A 23,430-nucleotide genomic window follows, 5' to 3' on the forward strand; every position below is an offset into this window, starting at 1 on the left:
GGGACGCTGGAAGGCGGTGTCTATGGCAACCAGGAAGAGGCGGACATCACGCGGGGTCACTGGCAGCCCAGCCCCCTCTTAAAGGAGCAGGGCCGGTAGCAGTGCGGTGGCCGGTTAGGGTCTTCGCCCCCACCGCTAGCAGAGCCTTGCTCCCCCGCCGAGCTCCGCCTCCCTCCCGCGCCCCCCGCCCGCACCCGCGGGGAGACGCTCAGCGCGGACCCAGGGGTGACGACCCCGGCGGAGGGATACCGAACGCCGAACACCGACCCCTCCGAGCGCAGGGAGCCAGGCGCGCAGACGGCCGCGGCGGGGGCTGCGCGGGGGGCGGCAGCCGGGGCAGGGGCCGCCCGTCGGGCCGGGGGCGGGGGGGGGCGTGCAGGCCCCGGCGGTGCCCCGGCGCCGGGAGAAAGTAGTCCCGCAGCCTCCCCCTCGCGCCGCTGGAAGGGGTTCGGCGGCGGAGGCGGCGGGCGAGGCGCTGCTCGGTGCTGCGGCTTCAGCTGATAATTGAAGGGAAGAGAAGGCGGCTGCTGCCGGGAGGAGGGGAGGCACGGAGCGTCTGCGGAGGCCGCATCGGGACAAACTAGGTACCTGGGGCCTCTCCGCTCTCTCAGGGGGCGCCGCGGAGGCGGGCGTGGGGCGGCGTGGCGCTGGGCCCCTCGGCAGCCTCCGGGCCGAACGGCTGGGCCTGTTGTGTCATCCCCGGCATTAGCCGAGCTGCCCTTCCCGGCGGCCCGGGGCAGGGGGAGGGGAGCGGAGCAGCGCCATCCCGGAGCATTGTTGCGGATGGGGGGGGGGCAGTGGGGAGACAGGGACGACACGACGCCGCGCTGGTGAGTGTATATGTGTGGTGGGGGCCCGGAGGTGTATAATGGGGAGGGGGCCCTCGGTGAGGAGAGAAGGGGTGGAAACGGAGCCGACAAAATGGCCAGGCAATCACCGGAGCCCGCTCTAGGGACATCCCCTCTTCCCCCCCCCCGGCGCCGGGCAGGGCTGCCGCCTCGCCTCGCCCGGGCCTCCCCGCTCCGGGCCCTGGGTCGCTGCCGATACAAAAGGGCAGTGTCAGTGTTGACACTGCCGTGCCGATTTGTATGCCCTTCCCCGCCGTCTCCCTCCCCCACTCCGGTTGGCCCCCTTTTCCCTAATGGCTCCCTCTTTTTTTCCTTTTTTTTTTTTTTTTTGTTTCTTTCCCCCCCACCACCCCTGAAGGAGCTATCAAATATCTTAAAGGAAAAAATAGCAACTCTTCTTTTCCTCCCCTTGTCTGGTTCGATAAAAAAATGCTAAATAATCGGCCGACGTCCATATTTTACAAGCTTTTTTTGGGGGGGGGGAAGGAAGAAGGTGGGAAGAGAATGGAGGCGCCTGTAGGGCCGGAGTTACAGTGCTGGCTGCCTACAGGAGGGGTTTATTTTCCCAGTTAATGTTTTAGAGCCGATGTTTTTGTTGCTTTCACAGTCAAGAAGCAAGTTGCCCGGTCCTCGCGTTCGCTTGCATAATGCGCCGTACTTGGAGGCTGATCAAACGCTGGGTTCTGCCTTTCCTGCCTGCCTCTTCCTCCTTCCCCTTCCCCGGTGGGGCTGGGGGGGGGGGGGGGCGGGCCGAGGAGTGGGAGAAGTTGCGAGGGGCTGGTGGCACCGCCGCCTCCCTAGGTACCGCTGTGGTGGGCTGGGGCTGGCAAACAAACCCATACCGGGGCTCTCGCCAGACCTGTAGGCCCGTCTTCCTGCTGTTCAACTTTTTTATTGTTCCCCCTTCCCCCCCCCCTCCCCCCATCCCCCTTTTCCGAGTGCACTGGCTTTCTCGACAGCCAGGGGTTTTCACAGAACGGGAGTCCGAAAGTCTAGACTGTGAACCGGAAAATAATAGGGGAAAGAATGGAAAGTTATGTCAAGGGCTTTGGGGGAAAAACATCGACGTATTGAACAAAGGTCCTGCCTGTATTGGAGAGAGAGGCCTGCATGTGAGGCCCGATTGTGTCGCATTTACACACGGGGAAGAAATGAGTGCTTGGTACTGGCCTAAATTTATTCTGTAAGTCTGGCATGCAACTTGGGAACGTTTTTAGAGTGTGTGCAGTTTGTTCTGAGGGTGGTTTTATTATGTGTAGCAATCCAATAATTTAATTTGAAATATTTTTTTTTTTTCCAAAAGACTGTTTAGTTTTTTTTTCTGCCATGTTCAGCAGAAATAATATTGATCCAGAGGTTCCAACACCATAACACAAAACTTTACTCAAACAGGGTAACTTTCACAGTTTATGTATTGTGTGTGTTATGAATATTGAGCTTCCTGGTGCTTTAAAGACTGTCAGAAAGACGAGTTAAGTAGTTACCACCTGACAAATATGAAGTACATCCTTCGTAATGAGAAAGAAGAGGAATTCTAATGACTTTAATTTTATGGACTTTTCTTAGGGAAACTGTCACTGTGGATGTACTTTCTTTGTAAGACTAAAAGCTGCAAGCATTGCTGTGATTATTTCTGTTTATCTCTGGTATATTCTCTCCAGTTTTTTCTCTCTCTTTCTTCCCTCCCACCCCTAATGCTAGACTTCTAATTGTACAAGGGTGTTATTTTGGTATTTGATTTGGTGCTCGGTTTCATGAGGGTTTTTCATTACATCAAAAGCTTTCAAATATATATTTTTTTTTTTACATATATATATAGACAAATTTGCATAATGAACATGAAAGCAGTACTTGAAAAATAACTGTATACCTTTCCATTGTTTGATTGCCTACTTAATAAATATTGATAGGGACTAAATGTATTTATGAAAATATTAGTATTTCACTTTTTTGCAGCTAATATTTTAACAATTAATGTTATATTTCAACTAAGAAATTTAAAAACATTCTTCTGGTAAGTAAATAACGTAAATAATACTTCTAGTTTTCAGAAACATATGCTTTTAATTTGTAATAGTTTCTATATTTGTAAAGTGTATCTGATTGTGAGTGTCTTGATTCTGTACTGCTTTTGATCTTAAAATGGAAGGGTATTTTTAGTTTTTGTTTGGTGTATCCTGCTCTCATAGAGATATAGATAATCTGTGGGTTTTTTTTTTACTTCCCTACTATGGTGTCTCTGAAAAAATTGCGAGTAGTAAGCTTAAATTGACAATTTTAAGTCTGACTGTTTTTCAGTCTCCAGGTGGCTTCATAGGTAGGAACCTAAACAGGTCTTAGCAGAAAAATTGTAGGTCATCCACAGTGTGGCATTACTACTTATTAATATAGCAGATCTACTTCAGTAGGAGTGCTAACCTGTTGAGTAAGAGGCTTATGAAAATGGAGTCTTTTGATGTCTTGCAAAAGTTCTTCAGGCCAAACTGACCATTAGGGAAACAACTTGTATCTTCCCAGTAAATGAATAATCAGAAGTGTCATTCTCAATCAGGAATCATACACAAGTTCATTTTTTATTTTTCTTTTTATGTTGCACTTCGACTGTGTGCCTTCAAACCCAGAATGCAAATATTATAGGAAAAAAAATGTAATGAAAACTTGTTCTTGAATCTTTCCTGAATTTGAGGTGTAAAGCTATAGGCAACAAAGATGCTCTAGTCCTTCTGCAGCAGTTTAGCAAAAACGTAATACAGTTGACTTTTATGTCATGAAAGAAGCCATGATGAATTTTTATGTGGGTCCTTTTATCTCTGATAAGTACAGTTATTTACTTTGAGATAATCCGGGAAGGTAATCTAAATTATTTTTTTTTTCTGTGCAATGAAGCTGAAGCACGAGAAGGAAAGTTATTGTTTGACTAACCAACATATTTGTACTTAATTTGCAGTGTTAGTGAATTTCAGAACTATCTGTGTTCTTTTTATGTTTATGGGCTGTGCTATATTTTTGAACAAGCTAATTAGTAAGCATCATGTAGAACACTTCTGATCACAGGTCTGTCTTCTGTCACACTGAGACTAAATTATTGTGACAAAGTATAATCAAATCCCAAAGTTGTACAACATGGTATAGTATCACACTGTCAAAAACTTAACCTGGAATGTTCCTGGGATCTCCCATTGGCATGTTGGACTATCTGTGTCCTGTTCATCGCCTGCCAAATTAGTAATGCTCCCTATAAAACACTTTGTGGGCTCTCTGACATCCTTAATAGTGGAAACTTTTCATCAAGCTGTCACTGCCCCATTTGGTACTGACTCTGAAGGTAGTAGTGCATCTGAATTTTTTTGGTAGGGTAACATATTACCTTTGAGTCAGTGAGTTTATTTTTCTGAAGAAGCAATACTTTGAATTTGCTCTTAATATTTTAATCTGTATATAGTATTACAGTAGATTTATGGCAGTATATGAACCAACTTCTTGCTGAGCGTTTTCACAGCGAAGTTTTAATTCAGGACATGAGGTTGGTAACTGCAAAACAAAGTCACATTAACTCTTTTTTTCCTTCCTGATATTTTTTTTCCAATTTACATGAAATAATGTTTCTCAAGGAGCAAAACTATTTTTAGACTTCTCTCTGGTGATCAAGTATGACAAAATATTTTTATGTAGCTGCTTGTATCAGGATGTGTTTTCTAACAAAATTATTAACTTTAAAACATGAATTCAGCAGTCTTTGGTAAATTAAAAATTTCTAGGTACGCATGATACCAAGTGTACAGTCAGTGTGAAGGGCAGTGCTACGTCAACCAGCTTCTCCACTGCGTGTTTTTGGATAACAGTGATGGTTGCTTTAGTGCAAAGGTTAGTTTTGAAGAACAGTTGTTCTCTTAATCCTGCTGTGTGATAAAACTTTTCTCCCCAACTTGGTAGAGTCTGTGTAAGCATGCAGTCATGTTCTCCTTTACTTCTGTCTGGCAGCCAGGGTTCGAGCACACATAACCAATCTGTTTACTCTCACTGTCTATAATAAGGCTTGTCTTGCAATGTACTGACTGTTGCCAGTCTTACTTGACTCATGAGCATACTCAGTACAAATATGGCAGAAAGCTGCCATGTATAAGAGCAATAGATAGTCAGCTTTTGAAGTGAGGACTTTAAGATAGGAAAAACTGGAAGAGTTAGGTGTTTATCAGCAAAGTTAATTATAGTGATCTAATACTGGACTTCAATATTAAAGATGCCTGAGAAGTACTAGCAATGATTTCCAAGCTGTAGTTGCCTTCAGTTGCTCCAAAAAAGCCTCTCTTGTCATGATTCATATAGTAAGTCAATTTGGAAAGGACCTCTGTAGGTCACTTGGCCCTGCTCACCACTTGGCTTTATCTACTGTTGAATGAATAGTTTTTCACTGATCACTGTGCTGATGAAATAGCTCCATCTTGGATGATGGGAAAGGAGAAAAAAACCCAAACCCAACAAACTTCAAGGTATGTGTGGAGCAGAAACTGCAAGGATTCTATAACGTGTAGCAGTACAGTGCTGTCTCGTGGAGTGGAGGGGAAATCAGTTTCTCAGTGTTTTCTGAATGGGTTGGTCTGTTCTGTGATGGTGTCCACAATAAAGTGCACATGCTGAACTGCAAAGATTTGACATTCTTAAAAAGGTATGAAAGGGTCTGAGTCATCTCCTGGAATGTGAACCTTGAGTTGCAGGGAGCAATTTGGTATTTCAAAATGGAAGCTGAGGTCCCTGGTACTTCTTGAACAAGAAGGCTTTTTTTAAGATCTGAAAGGGAAGGTATGTTTCATGTTTATTCTGCTTTAAGAGTAACTTGTTACTGACAACCCTTGTTTTATTGCATAACATCCAATAAGTAAACTTAGCATAAAAAAGGGTAACTACTTGCTAGACTTTTGTAAAGGTGGAAATGAAATAATATAAACATGTTCTTTATATTCTGATGTACATGTGTTACTTGAGGACAAAGGTGTTACATTTTCAGACAGCTGTCTAGTCATGAGATGGGCATTAGACTCAATACCAGCAAGATGCCTCTCCTTCAGATTTGTGGCTGGCTACTATTGTGTGTTTAAAGCATGGTTAATATCAATTGTTACTAATGCAGAGCAGTAACTGTAATGAAGAATTTTTACTTTGATTTTTAGGGGTAGTTCCTAAAGGTAAAACCATTAGGAAAAATATGCCTAAGACAAACCTTTATAGGTCATCTGGTACCTACTTATGCTCCAAGTTAACTAGGTCGAGTCTTATGTTATCTTTGCTTTCAGAAAGCATGCATGCTGTTTTTTTCTCCTTCGTCTTTCTCCATGGCTAACTTCTGTCTTATTTGCCTTGCAATGAGCTCATTATGGTTTGTCTTAGCCACTCTGGGTAGGAGTAATGATCTTCTCTCTGCACTGTGGGCTTTTATGTGCTTGAGGTCTGTTCTGCACCTTCTCTCTTAGTCTAGTACTGCTTAGATGTAGAAGTACAGGTAAATAAATGTGGAAATCAAAAATATACTTATGTAGTATCTCCTAAGTTGAAAAGATGATTTTTTTTTTTTTAGGAGCAATACAAATGAGTTGAGGCACCAAAAAAGGGCAGATGTAAACAGTGCATAGTAACACTAGTGATGGTAGGCTTCAACAATGCCCGATGCCTACCCCAAAGAAAAGGAAAACCACACATGTGCATGCACACACGCTCCCCCTCCCAAACAATCAAGGTACTTGCATTAAATGTTCTTGATACTGGTATAATTATTAGATTACTTTAATGCCTGGAGTTAGTGAGGAAAAGCTGCCTTTACATCATTTACCTTTGTAGAATATGAATCTGTGGTAGATATCTATTTTTGGACAAGATAATATTGTAAGATGTGGCTAACATCAGGGCTAGAAGATGGCATCTTATCCATGTTAATAATGTTCTGTGTCTTCTAATGTCAAATCCCTTATGTAATTAGCTTATTCAGTATAGAGAGCTTCCTTTCCTGGAAGGTGTGTGCAATGTAACTGAACCTTCTGATCACAGGTGAGATGTGGCTATGCATGTAAAGAGAACTAATGAAGAAAGTAACTGAAGGTGCATATTAATAGGCTGTATGCTGAATACAAACTTGGAGCTCTTCCTTAGTGAACGTTGTCTTCCTCTTTATTTTGAGGGTATACTCCATTGTAATCAAGTTACTGATTGGGAACTAAAATTTCTTTTTAAAACTTCACTTGTTTTGACTTTTGTGGTTGTTTTGTCTATAATAGTGTGATGAACTCATCAGTTGTAAAGGGGCGAGGGGAAGGTGGAAAATCACTAACTTGAACAAGAGCTTGCAGACATTGATAGTCTGTGTGAATAAGCCTGAGTGAATAGCACCTGAGAAGAAGCTGCATAGCTAGGTTTCAGTTCTTTAAATAACACGAGTAATCAAAATAAATGGATTCACTTAATGGAAGGGACAGGAATACCATTGGTGTACATAAAAATGCAATACTGTTTCAACTGTATCTCATTTAAAGAAAGTGGTGGAAGCTGCATAACTTGGGCAAACTTTAAGCCAGGATTCCAAGTGCTAAAAGTTGTGCTTTAAAGATCTGCTACAGTCTATTCCACAATGTTTTTCATGATTATGTAATGACAATGCATGCTGCTATATCTTACGCTGGTAGTATTCTGCCTGATTTATTTAGCAGGTAGCTTTCTACAATAAAACACCGGTAATAAAAATGAAGACCTGTATTATACCAGAAGGTTATGGATTAAAAGTTAGTTTCACTCCCTTACTCGGTTACAAAAAGCTTGGCAGAAGAACAAATGTATTTCTTTGCCAGAAATAAAATAGCAAATATGCTTTTTTCATATTTCTTGTATGACAGCTTTTAAGTTCTGCTGCATACTCCTTATTTCTCATTTACCTCAGGTATTTTTAGACTTGCAACTGAACATAGCCATGTTTTATACTAAACTCTTGACAACAGGACTCCAGCTCAAAACTTTAACCAGCACTTTGTAACTAGAATCTGAAGAAATGTTGTTAAGAGAAATGCTATTGCACACCTCAATCTGCAAATTTGAATACTCCATGGAGAGAGTGGAAACTGAGCTCTCTTCAAGTTAACTGTGAAGAGGAAAGATTAACTTTGTGGCATTCAGTATGTGAAGGAAGGGAACCACTTAAGTGCCTTTCATTAACGTTTAAATATTTGAGTACTATGGCCACATTAGTAAGTATGGGACTTCCTTTCTTTTTTTTAGTAGTTTAGGGATTCTTGACATACTGCTGAAACCAAGCTGGAGTTGGAACAGTATGGGTACTGAAGATTCTGACTTAACTGTGCTGTATGCCGATGAACTTGAGTAAGCTAGAACCTAAGAATTGCATATTTGGAAACCTGAGGTAAATACAAATGTAGCAGTGAGTTAATTTTTGAGATGACACTTTAAATAAATGTTAAGCTGCCTATGAGATTCAGCTGAAGCGGCAAGCAAAGTAATCTTAATCTGTCACTTTCAAAATACAATGCAATGGACACACTTGTCGCTATACTTTGTTGCTGCCAGAGGTTGTCTTGAGTAAAGTATTTTTCCCTGGGCGCATCAGGCTTTTTCCTCTGTTACACACTTAGCTGAAAGCTGTTAAAACTATTATTGTAGTTTTAAATAGATTCCTATTAGGTTTCTTAAGTCAATAGATAAGCATAGTGTAGTTGTATCATCTATTTTACAAAACTCTTTTTAAATACTTACTGTATTTTGTTCGGATGAAGTCTGAGTTTCTATCAGGTTGGGATCTTGCACTTAAATTGTAGCTATGCTTCCTGTTGGCAACACCTGTAGTGCCACCAGAACCACTTTGTCAACTCCCTCAACTTGTTCTTAGCAGTCTAACTGTTCTAAACTAGTGTTGCTTCTGTTTGTGGTGTTTGTTTCATTGTTGCAGTTTCATGGCTGCTCAAAATGACTAGAAACCCTATTAAATCTCACCTGTACTATTAATGCAATTAAATTTAATCTTGTTTTAGTGGTGTTGGAGCATTTAAAAAACTTAATCAGAAGTAAGCCCAGTGTGTTGCTGTCTATCACAAGATTACTTGATGTGTTTTCATCTAAAATCTGTTCCCCTTCAACTAAGAAATGGTTTCTTCCTTACAGGTTTTTTTTTTTTTTTAGATTGGCAATATTGTTTTCCTTCAACAAAATTATGGCAGGTTATTTGGAAAGTCAGCTCAGTAAGAGGCAATTTAAAACTAGATAGGTGATGTTGTTAATTGTTAATTGATCGAACAGAGCTAAATCAGTATTTTGACTTTCTCTGTTCTGTAACCCATTCTGAAATACCAGTTGTCTTGAATGTTGTTCATAACTCAAATACAAAATCTCTGCTACATTTTCATAGCATTCCTGTGTTTTGTTCTGCTGGTTCCAAAAAAATCAAGTAGCTGGTTTGGTTTTCTGAATGTATCAGCTTTGGCATATTTTCCTCCCCCCTCCACACCCTCCCCCCCCCCCCCCACGCATTTGGGAGATATCAAATGTGAACATATGGGCACAGAGTGACACAGCAATAGAAGGATCAAGGTGGATAAACAACCTCTGCATAGAATAGCCCTATCCAAAAGTGTGGTGTATGGTTTGTGGTTTTTTATTTTTAAATCCTAGAACTTGCTGCTTATTGTAATAATTTGCTTTGTGGAGAGTTATCTTCTGACTTCCCCCTCCTTCCCAGCAGAAGGTGTGGGAACAAGTTTTCTTTCCTTAGTCACAACAGAGTTTCAGTGATAGGTACCATGGGACAGGACAAGAAAGGCTTCACAAACTGCAGATAATACAGGTTTGCTTCCTTGCAGTGTCCTTCTCTGACTTCTTTTAGCTTCTGAGAGAGTGGCCGTTATGATAACGAGAATGGGAGAATGGTGTTCTGGTTACTTCCTTAGTACCCCCACTTTGATCTTTTTGCTAACCTTTTCTGGGAACTGAGCCTTCAAAGTACTTTTTGTACCTGAGCATCTCAGTCCTGAGCAATGTGAGCATCATGTCTCTGTGTTGATGGGCCTAGCAGGACAACAGAACTTGGTATTTGTCAGTTGTCTGTAAGGACAGTGAAGTACTACTGTCTAGGAATAAGCTTAGTGAGAGACCTCATAATGTCAAAGGTGCAATCTGCTATTGTTGTTGGTACATCAAATCCAACTTGCAGCCATTGAGAAAGTGGGTAAGTGCATGTGTTTCGTTTTGTTTCTATATGTGGTTTTTTAGTTCTTCAGTCCTCCTGGGACATTGTTTCAGCATGTTGTTTCTTGAAATTGCAGATCACCTAATTTCCAGCCTGAAAGTTTCTCACAACTGTTTTGCCTGCTAACTGTATCAATGCTATCCTTTCATTTTAAATATTTTTCTTGTCTTGATGTCTTACGGTTGGCACTTGCAGAAAGCATGTATAACCCTTTTGTTGCTAGGCTAAATATTACGGGCTTTATTAGTCACCTCCTGTAAGAGTACTTTTTTCAACTGGAATTCTTCTTTCTTGACCAAGACCAACTGTGATGGGATAGAGTATTCCGAATAAATACTTGCACAAAAGCACTGGAGAATTCTTAGTTTGTAATGGTGTATATATACCTAAACATTGGTTCCTCCCTCCCTCCTTCCCCTCCGGTATCACTCTGAGTAACTGGAACGTAGTTACTAATGCTTATGTCAATTTACAAAGGCTTGACTTACAGCAAAACTCCTTGTTTTTAGTACTGAAGTATAGGAACTCTATGCTACTTGGTATTGCTGTACTTCATGGCATTGCAAGTGTCTCATTAGTATAACTTGCTGTTCCATATTTTTGATGTGTACTTACTATTTTGGGGAAGGGAAGGAGGAGAGGAAAGGGAACTTAGAAGTTTCAATAGTTTTGGAAAAAATGGGAGTTTTGAGGGAACAGCTCTGGCTCTAGATAACACTGTCACCTGGGTAGTTATGTTGAAGTAAGCAAGGCTGTAACAATAATAAAGCTTTAATCTTATTTCATAATTTCCTTCTATGGGTAGTAGTCTGTTCATCTTTACAAATCCTATGCTAGACTCATATGGTGATGTATTCTGTTTGGATGCTACTTAGCAGCAATTGCTTGTATAAATAGTCTTGGATTTAACAAAACAGAAGTAAGATAATGAATGATCTCTCTTCTATAAGCCTGAAAATAGTAGCGAGCGTCCTGAGTTCTGCTGTCAAAAAAATCTTTCACTTCTGGAATCCTCTGATGTCAGTAATGAATTGAGGTTCAATATCTAATTCCATCACAAGTTTAAGATTATTGCCTGCCTTCAAGTGTTACAAATGTTTAAGCACCTATAGCTTACAGAAACTATTTTTCTCAGCATTGGGCCTATGACTGCACATTCATATGTGTGAATATTTTAAGTCCAGCTGTGTCTAAAAGATGTAAGTACTTCAGACAAATATACTCTTGCTCTAGTGTGTTTGCAGTAACACAGCTTTGAAACTGACAGGGGTGGAAAGCTGTAATTTACAAGTACTCTTGATGAAGACTATTACTCTTTTGCTAAACTCTGGTTTGGTGAGTGTCTATTTACATGCATTCATAGAGTAAACAAATACAGTTTCATGGCACTAGTGATATAGTGAAGGAAGGTAGGCTGTCCTGTGAAAAGTATTTGAAAGAACCAGTCTTAAATCTTAGTTTCTCAGGAAAGGAAGGTCTATGCCTGGAAATACTGTCAACACTAATGGGAATCTCTTTTTAAGCAGTAGTTTGTTTTTTATTTGTTTGTCTTTTGAAGCAAAGGGACAATTCTTCCTTACTGTATTTTTGGATCGCTTTTGTTTGGACTACTTTAAATGCCTGACATTTAGCCTAAAGTATCTAGTTGCCAGCTAAAGGCTAAGAGGGGAAAAAACAAAGTGCAAAAGTATGTATAAGTACTCAGGTTTTACACCACGGATTCTAGCTGTATTGTCATAAATGTTATAGCTACACCATGAAAGGTGGTTGCTCCCATGGGGATCTCTGTGCTTAGTCCCGTTAAGGGAAGGTGTTCTAAAGATGGTAAGCCACTGAGCTTAAGCTTTGAACAGCTGAGGCAAGGAATTCAAGGACCCAGAGTGTTGTGTGCATGGACTCCTGAATGCTGCTTTGAGATCACAGAGTGTGGCAAATAGAGAAGATGCAAACTGCTGTATTTCCATGGATTCTCAGGTAGCTTGTGTGAGACATTGCTGAGTTGGGGCTTGTAAGTCCCTGCCTTTGCTTTATGTGTATTATCCAACTTGTTAAAAAAGCCTGCTTCAGAAGGGTTTGGTCTTTCTGTTGACAGTATCAAAAGCAGAAAGTGACTAGTGCAAGTCCAGACCTCTGGCAGCTAGAAGTGGAAGCTCAACCTATAGTAGAACATGGTGATTTAAATGTCTAAGTTTAGTTAAGTCAAGGTGCATCCAAAATCAAGGTAGTCTGTTACTGCTTAATAAAATTATGGTGTGTGTTTGCTGTGTTGTTGGGGAGGTTGGTAAAGGTTGGTGGCCCAGCTTTGAGGTGGGAAGAATTTCAAAATACACATTTGTGACTGGCTATCATGTAAGCTGATTTGTTCATTATACTTGCATTACAGTAGCATTTGTGGTGGGAGACTGGAGGGGAAGCTGATCTAATTTCAGGTTGCTTCAGCAGAATTTGAAAGCTTTTACTGGTGACAATTGGTGATAGTTCAATTTATCAGGTTTTAAATTGTCTATATCAACTTGTACAGATGCATTTGTCTATATTTTTGACCATATCCTAAAGTTTGATTTGCTGAATTCTAATATAAAAATGGCCAGCCCACACATTAGAGTGAAACTAGTAACTGTACTCTATCCCTGTACCTTCTGAGTTATTTGTGTAAGAGAGGGGCTTGAAATAATGACATACTCAAAGGTAGGCACTTTAGATAAATATATGTAATAGTTGGAAACTAGCTTCTACCAAATACATAAGACTTTCATTTAATTTTTGGATTAGAGGAAGTAGTTTTCCTTTCTAACTTTAGATGACCACACTCACTAGGATGTCTCCCAAGAAATCTAGTTGGGTTTTTAGCTTCCATCAGTACTGTGGTGCTCTCTGGAAGATAGCACTGGAGTTCAACTCAAAAATGGCATAGTGCAAACTGATAGCTCTGATGCCCTAAAGACTGGCTTGTTTGGGTTTTCTCTCCTATGGTTAGTCTATAGTGTAACTTTAGTAGTAAGTTAAATCCTGTATGAACAGTATAAGGAAGTGTAATCACTATTAAGCTTAGAGTTAATGGAGCTGTAAAAAAGGTGTGTTTGACTTGGAATGTGTCATACTTGACTATGTACAGAACGTTTATACTGTCATTTTAATTAGAAAAGTATCCATTATAAAACACACACTGCTATACTAAATCTGAAATGTTTTTCTTGAAAATAAAAAAAGCACTCCTGAAACTTTCAGACTGTTATCATGCAGCTGTTTAATGTAATAAATATTGTTGTATTAGTATATGCTAATGGCATATGCTGTCCTTGATATTTCAAACTACAACACCAGACTGCTGATATGAAAATTCAATGTTAGAAGCTTTGTACCCTCCACTTCCGAATTAGTCAAAATAGACATTTAATAGGAAATAGTTGAAACTGTTTCTTAATAAATACTGTAAGTTTGAGCAATGTTTTTGAATTATTTACATTTCAGTTCTGTGGGAGAGGTTTGTGCTGGACAGGTCAGGCTGTTTTAAAATTGCAGTACACAGTATCTATGTCCCCAAAGTGTTCTGCCAGGGGAGCCTTTAAATACAAAGAAAAAGTGTGAATGAAGTTTGAAAAGCATAGAGGAAGGACCCAAAGTTAGTAAAATTAATTTGGCGTCTTTGGTAGCTAATGAGGGTTGGAGGTTCTAGGAAATAATTGATGGGAGTAAAGACTTATTTCAAAGACTTCAAGTGGAGAAGTAGAAGTAGTAAAGATACTGTGGTTACTAGAACACTTCATTGTTCCTTAATCTTATGTGGGATGGGGAGGTGTGTGCTCCTAGCTGAGTATCCTTGATTAGCAAAATGGATGTAGGATTAAGAGAGGCTGCAGCCTTTATGAAATACCTAAATTTTGCATTTAATATGATAAGGTGCAGTGCAGAGGGGAAGGAAGGAAGAAGCTGTGCTCACTTCTGGGCCTACAGGTATTTTCCCTCTTCCTTCACAAGCCTGTCTATTTTGTATTATTTCTTTAAACTTTCCCTGAAGCCACTCCATTCTCTGTATGTTGTTTTACTCAAATGTTGTAAAGAGTTGATCTTTTGTGCATTGTGATGAAGCTGCCCTCTCCAGTTAAATATCTTGTTGCTTGTCGTTTCCCTTACTAGTGCATTTTATTAAATGTCTTAAATAGTAAGGAGGATAACCTGCAGACTAGTTCTGAAGCTATATGAGTGTCCTGTGGATTTTTTTTTTAAAAGAAAAACAAACACACAAGATATTTTCACAGAATCTTCATGGTTGGAAGAGACCTTTGAGATCGAGACCAACCACAAAAAAAACCCAACAAAACCCCAAAAAAAACTACCACACCCACCCACAAACAGACACAAACCAACAATCTCAGGCACTAGAGCATGCCCTGAAGTGCCATGTCTACACGTTCCTTAAATACCTCCAGGGATGGCGACTCCACCACCTCCCTGGGCAGGCTGTTCCAGTGCCTGACCACTCTCTCGGTAAAGTAATTCTTCCTAATATCTAATCTAAACCTCCCCTGCTGCAACTTCAGACCTTTTCCTCTGGTCCTGTCATGATTCCCTTGGAGAAGAGTCCAACACCCACCTCTCTACAACCTCCTACAACCCACCTCTCTAACACCTCCTACAACTCTCCTCCCCCCCTCAGCTTCCTCTTCTCCAAACTAAACATGCCCAGTTCCCTCAGCCTCTCCTCATATGACTTGTTCTCTAGACCCCTTACCAGCTTGGTGGCTCTCCTCTGGACACGCTCCAGCACTTCAATGTTCTTCCTGTAGTGAGGGGCCCAGAACTGAACACAGTACTCAAGGTGAGGCCTCACCAGGGCTGAGTACAGAGGCATGATCGCTTCCCTACTCCTGCTGGCCACGCTATTCCTGATACAGGCCAGGATGCCAGTGGCCGCCTTGGCCACCTGGGCACACTGCTGGCGATTTTGCATAGGAGTTAAGTGAAATTTGCTTCCAATTTAGTGTCATCTTAATTGTATGGGATTTTTTTCATGTTTGCAAAAATGTATTTCAGGAGCAAAACAAGATGGATGCATAGCTTTGCTCCAAAGTATTCTTTGAGGTACACACAAAGTGCTTAAAATGAGACACTGCCTTCCTTTTCTTTCTTTCTCACCATATCCCAATCCTAGACAAGACCATAATGTGTTGTTTAGGGATGATAGGTTGTAGGTTTGCTTGTAAGGCATAGTTAAGCTTTAGCATGGGATAAATGGTCGCCTGTAGGAGGCAATTCTCAAGTATTCTGATTGGGTCCCAGAGCAAATGCAAGAGCAAAGGCTTATCAAATCAACTATTGTAATATTAGTTTTTAAATTATAACTTTGGTCCTCATATCAAGCTAAAGAAAACCTACAGTGTTGCTTATTCTTTTATAAGTATCTTAGAGCTGTGGAGAAACTTTGTGTTCTTCTGGTATGTTCTGTATCACTGGTAGTCTGTGAATCCTTTCAGTACATCAGAGAGCAGTACTTTAGCTGGGAGGTGACAAAAAGCATTGAACAGATCTAGGCAGCATCTATTGGAACACTGCCTTGCCAGGAAGTAGCCTTTCATCCAGCTCTGAAGTGACTGACTATCATCTTTGGCAAACCTGGCCATGCTATGACCCTGAGAAAAAATATCTTATTACTGTCAGCTTGTTAATCTACTGAACTCTAAAATATGGGCATAATTACAGTTGGTGCTTGTGCAAGGAAAGTGTGTGGGTAGCCTGGGAGAGAGGAGGTACGAGTCATTGGTGAAATAAAGCAGAAAAAAGGGTTGGTGGTACTTGTATGTTTGAGAACAGAGGAATTTGTGGTAAGCTTTTTTGTCCATATTAAAGTGTGAGATGGTGAGTTCTTGCCTGCCTTGAAATTAAGACTAAGTCAGACATCCTGTTAAAAAGCATTTTAAAGGGCTCTAATATTTAGATTTGCTCAAGTTCAGCTTCTTAACTCTTCCTGTTCAGATTCTTGGGATGCTCATTTGCCATTCCCATACCCTATGATTCCCATTTTGTTCCCACAAACTGCTTTTGTTTGTTGAGTACTGAAAAGGTGTCTGTGCAGAGTAGAGTGAGCAGTCTCATCAATGAAGTGTGCCATAAAGTTGCTTAAATTCTTAATAAATCTCAGTACTCTGGCTTTGACAACCTTTTCCATGCTTTTAAAGGTTGGAACCTTCCTAAAATGCAGTTGTGGAAGCTAATATTGTATGTTATTCTCTGCAGTTATCGTAAAAGAATAGCTCTGAGCAGTATGAAGTCCTGATCCTATCAATGATAGGATCAGCTTAAAGACGGTTTAATCCTTAGTGTTTAACAGGTGTTTCTTTGGGCGTGACTTCCTTTTGTTCAGTTTTAAGAGAAAAGTTCTGTGTTCTTTATATAGATATTTGGTGGGTAGTTTGGTTCATGATTTCATACAAGGTGAATGTCTTTAATTGTGCCTGTGTCAGTAACTTGGTATGTGTATTGGAGCTTGCTCTTAATTACATCACTGTAAGGTATAATGTCAATGTATAAATTGTTTTTCTTTGGTCAAGAAGATGTATCTGTGGCACATAATTCCAAGATGCCATTGGTTTGAGCACTAGCCCGTTTAGAAACCTTAAATATGTTTTAATCCCTTTGTTGTTGCAGTACTTTTGTGATAGCTAAAGATCCGTATGCAGATCTAGTGCTGAGGAAGCCGGAAACTTAACCTGTTTTAATTGGATTTCTTCCTCAACAGCTACAATTAAACCGTTTCCCAGACTGTATCATGTGGTGTAGGAGTCTTGCTATGCATTAGGCCTATGACCTTTTTTTGTGTAGCATTTGGGTAGAAGCCTTTGTTCAGGAGGACAGCATAACCTGCTTGAGACAGTCTAGGAAAGGAAGCCTCAACAGACATGAGTTTGAGTCAGTGCTAAATATCAATTAAAAAAACAAAAGGAAAACTCCCGAGATCCTCCTGATTTGTCCAGAACTCTTCTAAATGATATTTTGAGGATGGAAGAACTTGAGACCTGTTCTAGTTCAGTAGATAACAGGTGAGTATGCCCCTCCCCCTGTCCCCTGGAAGCAGAGATTATTTTTTCTAATTTTTTTTAGATTTAAAGTCTCTCTCTTTAAGACATGCTAGTATGAGTGAACCGGTTTCTCAGATTCTGGCACATCTCCATGTGAACTTGTTTCAAGTTGAAGCTGAATATTATCAAAAATGAAGACCCAGTCTTCTCTGAACTCTTTTACCTCCTTTTCAAGGTAGTTGTACATGTCAATATTTTCTGTGTTTCTTCTTCCAGCAGTGACTTCTGTAAGATCTAGTCTCTGCATTTCTTCATTCTAGTGGCTAATTAAAGTTCTTTTCTTTTTTATTTTCACCTGCCCCGAGTTGTCTAGAAGACTGCAGAGATTATTTTATGTTAGTTTAGACTTTGGGTAGCCAAACCATGTTGTGCTAGCCACTGAGCTCACTAGGTATCTCTGTAACTCAAGACAGCTTGTCAGAAATTCATTAGGAGCTTGGCAGGGCTCAGGCAACCTGCTGTGCTGCAATTTGGGGCATGTATTGTCTAACAGGCTCTGCAGGTAGGACATGGGAATGTACCATATCAGTATTTGTCTTGAAGTGCTATTGCACTTAATTTTACTTCAGGGCTGTGTGTGCCAGATGCAAGTGAATGGCAAACTGCATATAAGGCACCATCTGGTCTATGGGGTTAGAATAGGGAAGAGGCTTGGTGTTGAAGCAGTAGGTTTTGCATTCAAACTCATAATGTTTAAGTAAATAGAGCTATGCAGCTCAAAGGCAGCTGGACATTGTGTGGGGCAGGGCAGACTTGGAGTAGGTGATGATCTTGGGTTATTCTTGGTTCACTTGCATGACAATACTGAAATCAAGCTTCTAAATTGAAATTTGCACTAATTGCTCAACTAATTATTTTTCTTTGCTGATAACAAATGTCCCCTGCCCCAACTTTGCCACAGCTGTTTACTTTGGTCTTAACTTGACCACCTTCCTGCCAACTTGTCTAATTTCTGGCGCTGTCACCGATCTGTACTTCATGAAGGATTCTGTGCTTTTGTTCATGTTGTCTCACAGAAGGTAAAAGCTCCTCATTCAAATTCATTCCCCTCTTCTGAAGAGAATGTTCTCCCTCAAGCTTGCCAGGCAGCATGTTTTTTTATAATGTTAGTGAAAGCTTAAGCCACCACACAGATAGTGAATTTTGGCTCTTATTAAACAAGGGTTTCTAGGGAAGCTGAAACTAAAGGACAAATGAGACTTTACTTCCATGGCTTGTGATGTTTTTTGTTGGGAGTGTGCTAGAAATGAAGAATTCACATCAATTCATGCTGGGTACAAATAGCAGAATTTTGGTCAGAATTTGGCTGCTGGAAAATATATTCTTTTCCCATGGAGATATGGTTGCTTTTGCTTAATTTAAAAAAGGAAAATAAGTATTATTTCTGTTCTTGGTAACAAGTTGGAATTACAATTGCATCATCACCAGGTAGCAGAATTGCTTACTGAAACTCTGATAGTGTAAACATCTCTGTCTAGCAGCTTGTCAGTAAGTTTAAGGTTCCTGTAGATGTGAAGTCAAGCTCTTGCTATAGGATTTGATTTGGCAGAGAAATTTTGCTCTGTGACACAAGTGTACATATGAATATACTTTGAACACACACATTCCTCGCTTTTCCCTTCTCTTTCCCATTGCTGTGCTAAAAAGGAAAAAGATCTGTCAATAAAAACTGGTGTTCAGTATTTGGCAGCTAATGTTTGCTATGTTTTTATGTACATGTTCTCCATGTGGTGTAACAAATCTTTCATGTTACTGAGATGGCTTAAATATCTCTGGATGACTTCTGAAGCTGAGCTGTTGCTGGCTGACTTGCAGCTATCCAGATCAGACTGTTCTTGTACTGAATATAGATTGATTCAGAAGTTTCTGGGTTCTTATGCTTTCAATAATCTTAATATTTGTTATCGGAAAGAAATTAACTGCTGCAGAATTGACTGAATTGCGCAACAGAACTTAATGTTTAGCTGGTAAAAAAAACTAAAAACAGAGCACTGAAGAAAAAGAAACTACAGGTGTTGTAAACATGAAAATATTTTTCTTGAAGTGTTGAGTCCTGGCATTCTGCTGCTGAGAGCATTCCCTTCCTTCATTAATGAAATCAAGTCAAACCATACACTGATGGAAAACTTACATTGAACTAGTTTGGATGTGTTACAAATGGTGATACAGAAAGGTAACAAACTTGATTTGGAGAAGAACAACTTAATTTTTTTGTTTTTTTTTTTTTTCCTTAACAGGCAGATTCTTTGAATTAAGTTGTAATCTACCCTTGTAAACGTTCTAAGAGATTGTTTTTATAATAAAATCCATTGCTGATGCTCTCAAAAAGGAGAAGAATAGTTGCTGTTGACAATGCTTTCAATTTTCAAAGGCACAGAATACTAAACTATAGAGAAGCAAGAGAATAAAATGAAATACTTCCTATTTTTCTTAGCTCTTAATCCAAAAGAGAAGTTAAGATTTGAATGACACGTGTACTTTTGTGAACCAAAATGCAGTCCAAAGAAGAGTGACACAACTTGTCATACTTCTGTCCTTGATGAACATAAGAGAAACAAAGCAGTGAGGTGGCAGAACTGAGGAGTGATGCCTATAAACAGCAAGACACTTGTTCCATGCAACCCCTTTACTTTTTATCCTTACACTGAAGCTTCTGGTCTTCCAGAGGAGAGGAGTATAGGTGATGAAAGGTTTTATGATCTTAACATTAGCTAGCCCCCTTAACCAGCTTGCAAGAATGTAGTTAAGCTTTAGTCCAGGTTTAATTTTTCAGTGCACTAGAATGGTGATTCTTTCTTCAATAATGAAAGGAAGATAGGGGTTCCTGTGTACCATGAGCAGGGGATACTAGCTGTACAAATAGACCTGAGACATCTGAGCTCACCTTTGTATCATGTGCAATCATCTACAAAACAGAACATGAGCAGCACTTTTTTGGTTCCTTTGAGCTGTCCAGAAGAACATGTTCTGCTGTCTAACTTCTGCGGGTGTTTTTTTATAGCTAATTTCTGTCCCTCCCTTCTATCCATAGGTTTCTCTTGCTTCTTGAGCTGTTTAAGTTCAGTCAGTTATACTGTTGACTGATTATAAAGCCATCTGCCAGTGGTACCTTATGCTTCTCTATTGTTCTGAGTAGTGCCTTGTTAGCTATTTGTCTTTCCAGAGGACTCACTAAGGTTCTGGCTGTGGTGTATAGGCCGATGGACTGGTTTCTTTCTGAACCAATGATGGGTGCCAGGTCTCGGTAGTCTTTATGGAGAAAGATTTTTAAGCTGCTTTCAGGTCACTGAAGACATCTTCAGTTTGCTTTTCAGTAGCAGGCCCAGCAAAAGATCTCTGCAGTCTCAGACTTCAAATTCAGCTGACCTGCTTGAAGCAGGAGAGGCTATTCAATTTTTGCAACTCAGAATGTTTTCCCACCATCACAAAACTGTTCTTATCAAGACCTGAGCATGTGATAGCACGTATTTAGTTTTTGCCTTAAACAATACTTGACTTCTGGCTTCCCCGGACTACATGTTGTCAAGCTATGGTATCTTTTGCGCAGATATCTTCCAGTCCTTTCACAAAACAAGTCAGTAAGTAAGGGTGCTACTTTGCTGGCTTGGGGTCATGGCATGTATAACTTTTTGGATGACACAGTCCTAACAACCTGGGCATTCTTCTAGTGAACAGTGTTGTGAATCTCTTCAGAGGCATTTTCAGTGTTCTTACCTCCTGTGGGAAATTGTAAATCTTCTAACTGCCAGTGGGCAGTATAGCTCCCTCTAATTCTGAACCATGACACCACAAATGAAGACATCTTTTAGCTCTTCTCCCTTCCTCTTCCATGCCAAGACTTTTTCTTCCCAATCTTTGTCTATATGTCATTGCAGACATGCATAGATGCAGTCTAGAGGATCTTACCCTGGTGGTTACATCCTTTTGAGTTCCTAGCCACTCGTTTTGCTGATTCTGTGAAGGTAGCCTTCTGCGTTGCTGCTGTCTCAGCTAGAAGGCTTAAGCAAGGTCTAAACTCCTGAAAGATTGTGTAAGGGAAAGCCTGTGTAGGAAGGCCCAAAGGCTGCCATCATTTTCTGATGGCTGGCTGTTGTAAAGTCAGTGGAGCAGGGGGTAACTCCTGCTCCTTTACTGATATTCCTCCTCCCTCTCTCCCTGCCCCGTGCAGGCTGTAGCTTGAGTGTATTTATGGCCTCCTGGTATTTGAGAAGTTTTCTGCAGTATCCATACCTCTTTTAATGTATGGGGTATTTTTGAAATGGTTAAGAAATGCTTCCACTCTTAATGATTACAGAGTAGCTGAATTAAAAAGAACAACTCTGTTTTAAATGAATCTAAGAAGAATATTGTGCTGAAGCTTTTTTTTTTTTGTCAGCAATTTGAAAAAGTCTCTCTGGCTAACAGCTTATGCATTGTCTAAAGTTACCAAGTGTAAAAATGGACATGTGAGCTAGTCCTAAGTCTCTAATGTCTTCAGTGACTGGACTTCTTTTGATGCTTGTAGCTTGTATGCTCATTTTGCTTACTTCCTCAACTTAGTGCAGGTTACTGGCTTGTGTTTTAGAGGAACTGAAGGGGAGGAAATGCGTTCAGAGCTATACATACTGGCAGTGAGGAAGAAGGCCAGAGTTGTTTCCCAAGGACAACCTCTGTGAAGAAAAGAGGGGTGGGTAGTGTGTCCTTGTACACCTGTACATCTACACATATCTGAGATCTTGGGTTACTTAAACTGACATCTGTTGCATGATTCATTATCAAATGCTTCTGCTGAAAATAACTATTTTCTGATAATCTGTGTCTTCTCTGCATGCCTTTATATCTGTCATGATGTTTTGACATCTTACTTACTTTGGGATTTTTTTATTTCCCCTTTTTTTGGGTTATCTCATAACTCACCTTTTCCCCTCTTGGTTTTTGCCCAGAACTCAGAATATGTTTTGTCATTGTCGTTGGAAATTGTCACTTCTCAGCAGAATAAGAGAGCTCTAACATAATGTAAGGTCTTACTTTCAACAGGAGGTTGGACCAGGTGATCTTGAGAGGTCCTGTCTAGCCAAGGCTTTTCTAATGATTCCGGCTTAGCTCTTGCATGCCAGTTGAACCCTGCGTCAAAAAGTCATCAGGTCTGACGAGGAGTTTACCTCTGTATGCTGTTAAACTCTGTTTGTTTGTCTTCCCATCAATATCTTTTTGATGTCTTCCAAGAGAACTGACAGAAGTGATGCAACTGCTTAAGTTTGTAGAAATTCTCTGCTGGAAGAGGTGTAGAAATCTGCTTACCATTTAACAAGCTCATTTTTAAGAAGTTTCCTTTATACCTACTTTTCTGGCTTACCAGCAGTGAGGTAATGTTACAGTACTAGGAGGCTCTAGAATCTTGTTTGTTCTTCAGATTTTCCTATATGTACTGAATTTACTCTAGTTAGTGTATCCATGCATGTATTTCTGTGCAGTGTTTTTACTTTAGCATTGGAGGGGGAGAATACAAAAAGAATGCCGTCCAGTCTAGTGATTAGGTTCAATTTTGTGTGGCTTCTTTATCAAAAGTAGTCTGATAAAAGTCGTCATGTGAATTTTTACGTCATTAGATGCAATGCTGCAGGAAAGCCTTAGTGTACTCTGGCGTCTTTAAATCATGTAGACAGCTTGTGGCTGTTAACGGGGAGAAGGTAGAAATAGAAGCAGATAACAAAATAAGTGGTAACTTGCTCTTCCTCTGGAAGAAGAAAAGTTTGTCATTCCTTAAGGCTCAAGTGCTTTCATGCAGATGAATAACCCCGGATTTGCATGAAGACAGCTGAAATTCATCCACCTTACTGTACCTTGCAGCTCATGGGACAATATCTTTTTCCCTTGTTTGTGTATAGAAGTTTGCTGTCAGGAAGAAGGGAGGGATGATGAGAATTTGGGAGATGTCACAGAAAAATTTTCAAGGAAATCTTCAGTATGTTGTTGTACTCACTTCTTAACTATTCCACAAACTATTTCTACAAGCAGAAGGGACAAGAGGCTGCTAAACTGAAAATACAAGCTTCTGCCTGCATGGATCTTCAACATGAAATTTATGTTTGGAGGTGAGGATTGCAGCGGAAAACAACTGGGCAGAGCGGGTAACTTGGATTTAGAGAGTATATCAAGGAAGAGTATTGTGTCAAAATCAACTGCACAAGACTTGTTTTAAAGCAACTAACTGGACTAAAAAGTCTTAATGAATTTCTGACTCAGCTGGTGAAGTAGTAGAAGTAATTGAATGAGTACCTGCAAGTGCTTG

At 40.3% G+C, this 23,430-nt stretch overlaps 1 protein-coding gene across 2 annotated transcripts in view; it reads left to right on the forward strand.

Annotated features, from left to right (window-relative positions):
* The first annotated feature begins 481 nt into the window (after positions 1-481).
* Positions 482-23,430, forward strand: part of TRIP12 (thyroid hormone receptor interactor 12) — an 81,919-nt gene continuing 58,970 nt past the window's right edge. The window contains exon 1 of one of the 2 annotated variants that reach the window (XM_074153384.1): positions 482-584. The gene's annotated coding sequence lies outside the window, so the exon portion shown is untranslated. Of the gene's footprint in view, positions 585-796; positions 831-23,430 lie in introns of those variants that run through there. The other variant, XM_074153383.1, reaches the window with a different exon arrangement.

The sequence above is a fragment of the Numenius arquata genome, chromosome 9, assembly GCF_964106895.1.
Source record: "Numenius arquata chromosome 9, bNumArq3.hap1.1, whole genome shotgun sequence".
Lineage (NCBI taxonomy): Eukaryota > Metazoa > Chordata > Aves > Charadriiformes > Scolopacidae > Numenius > Numenius arquata.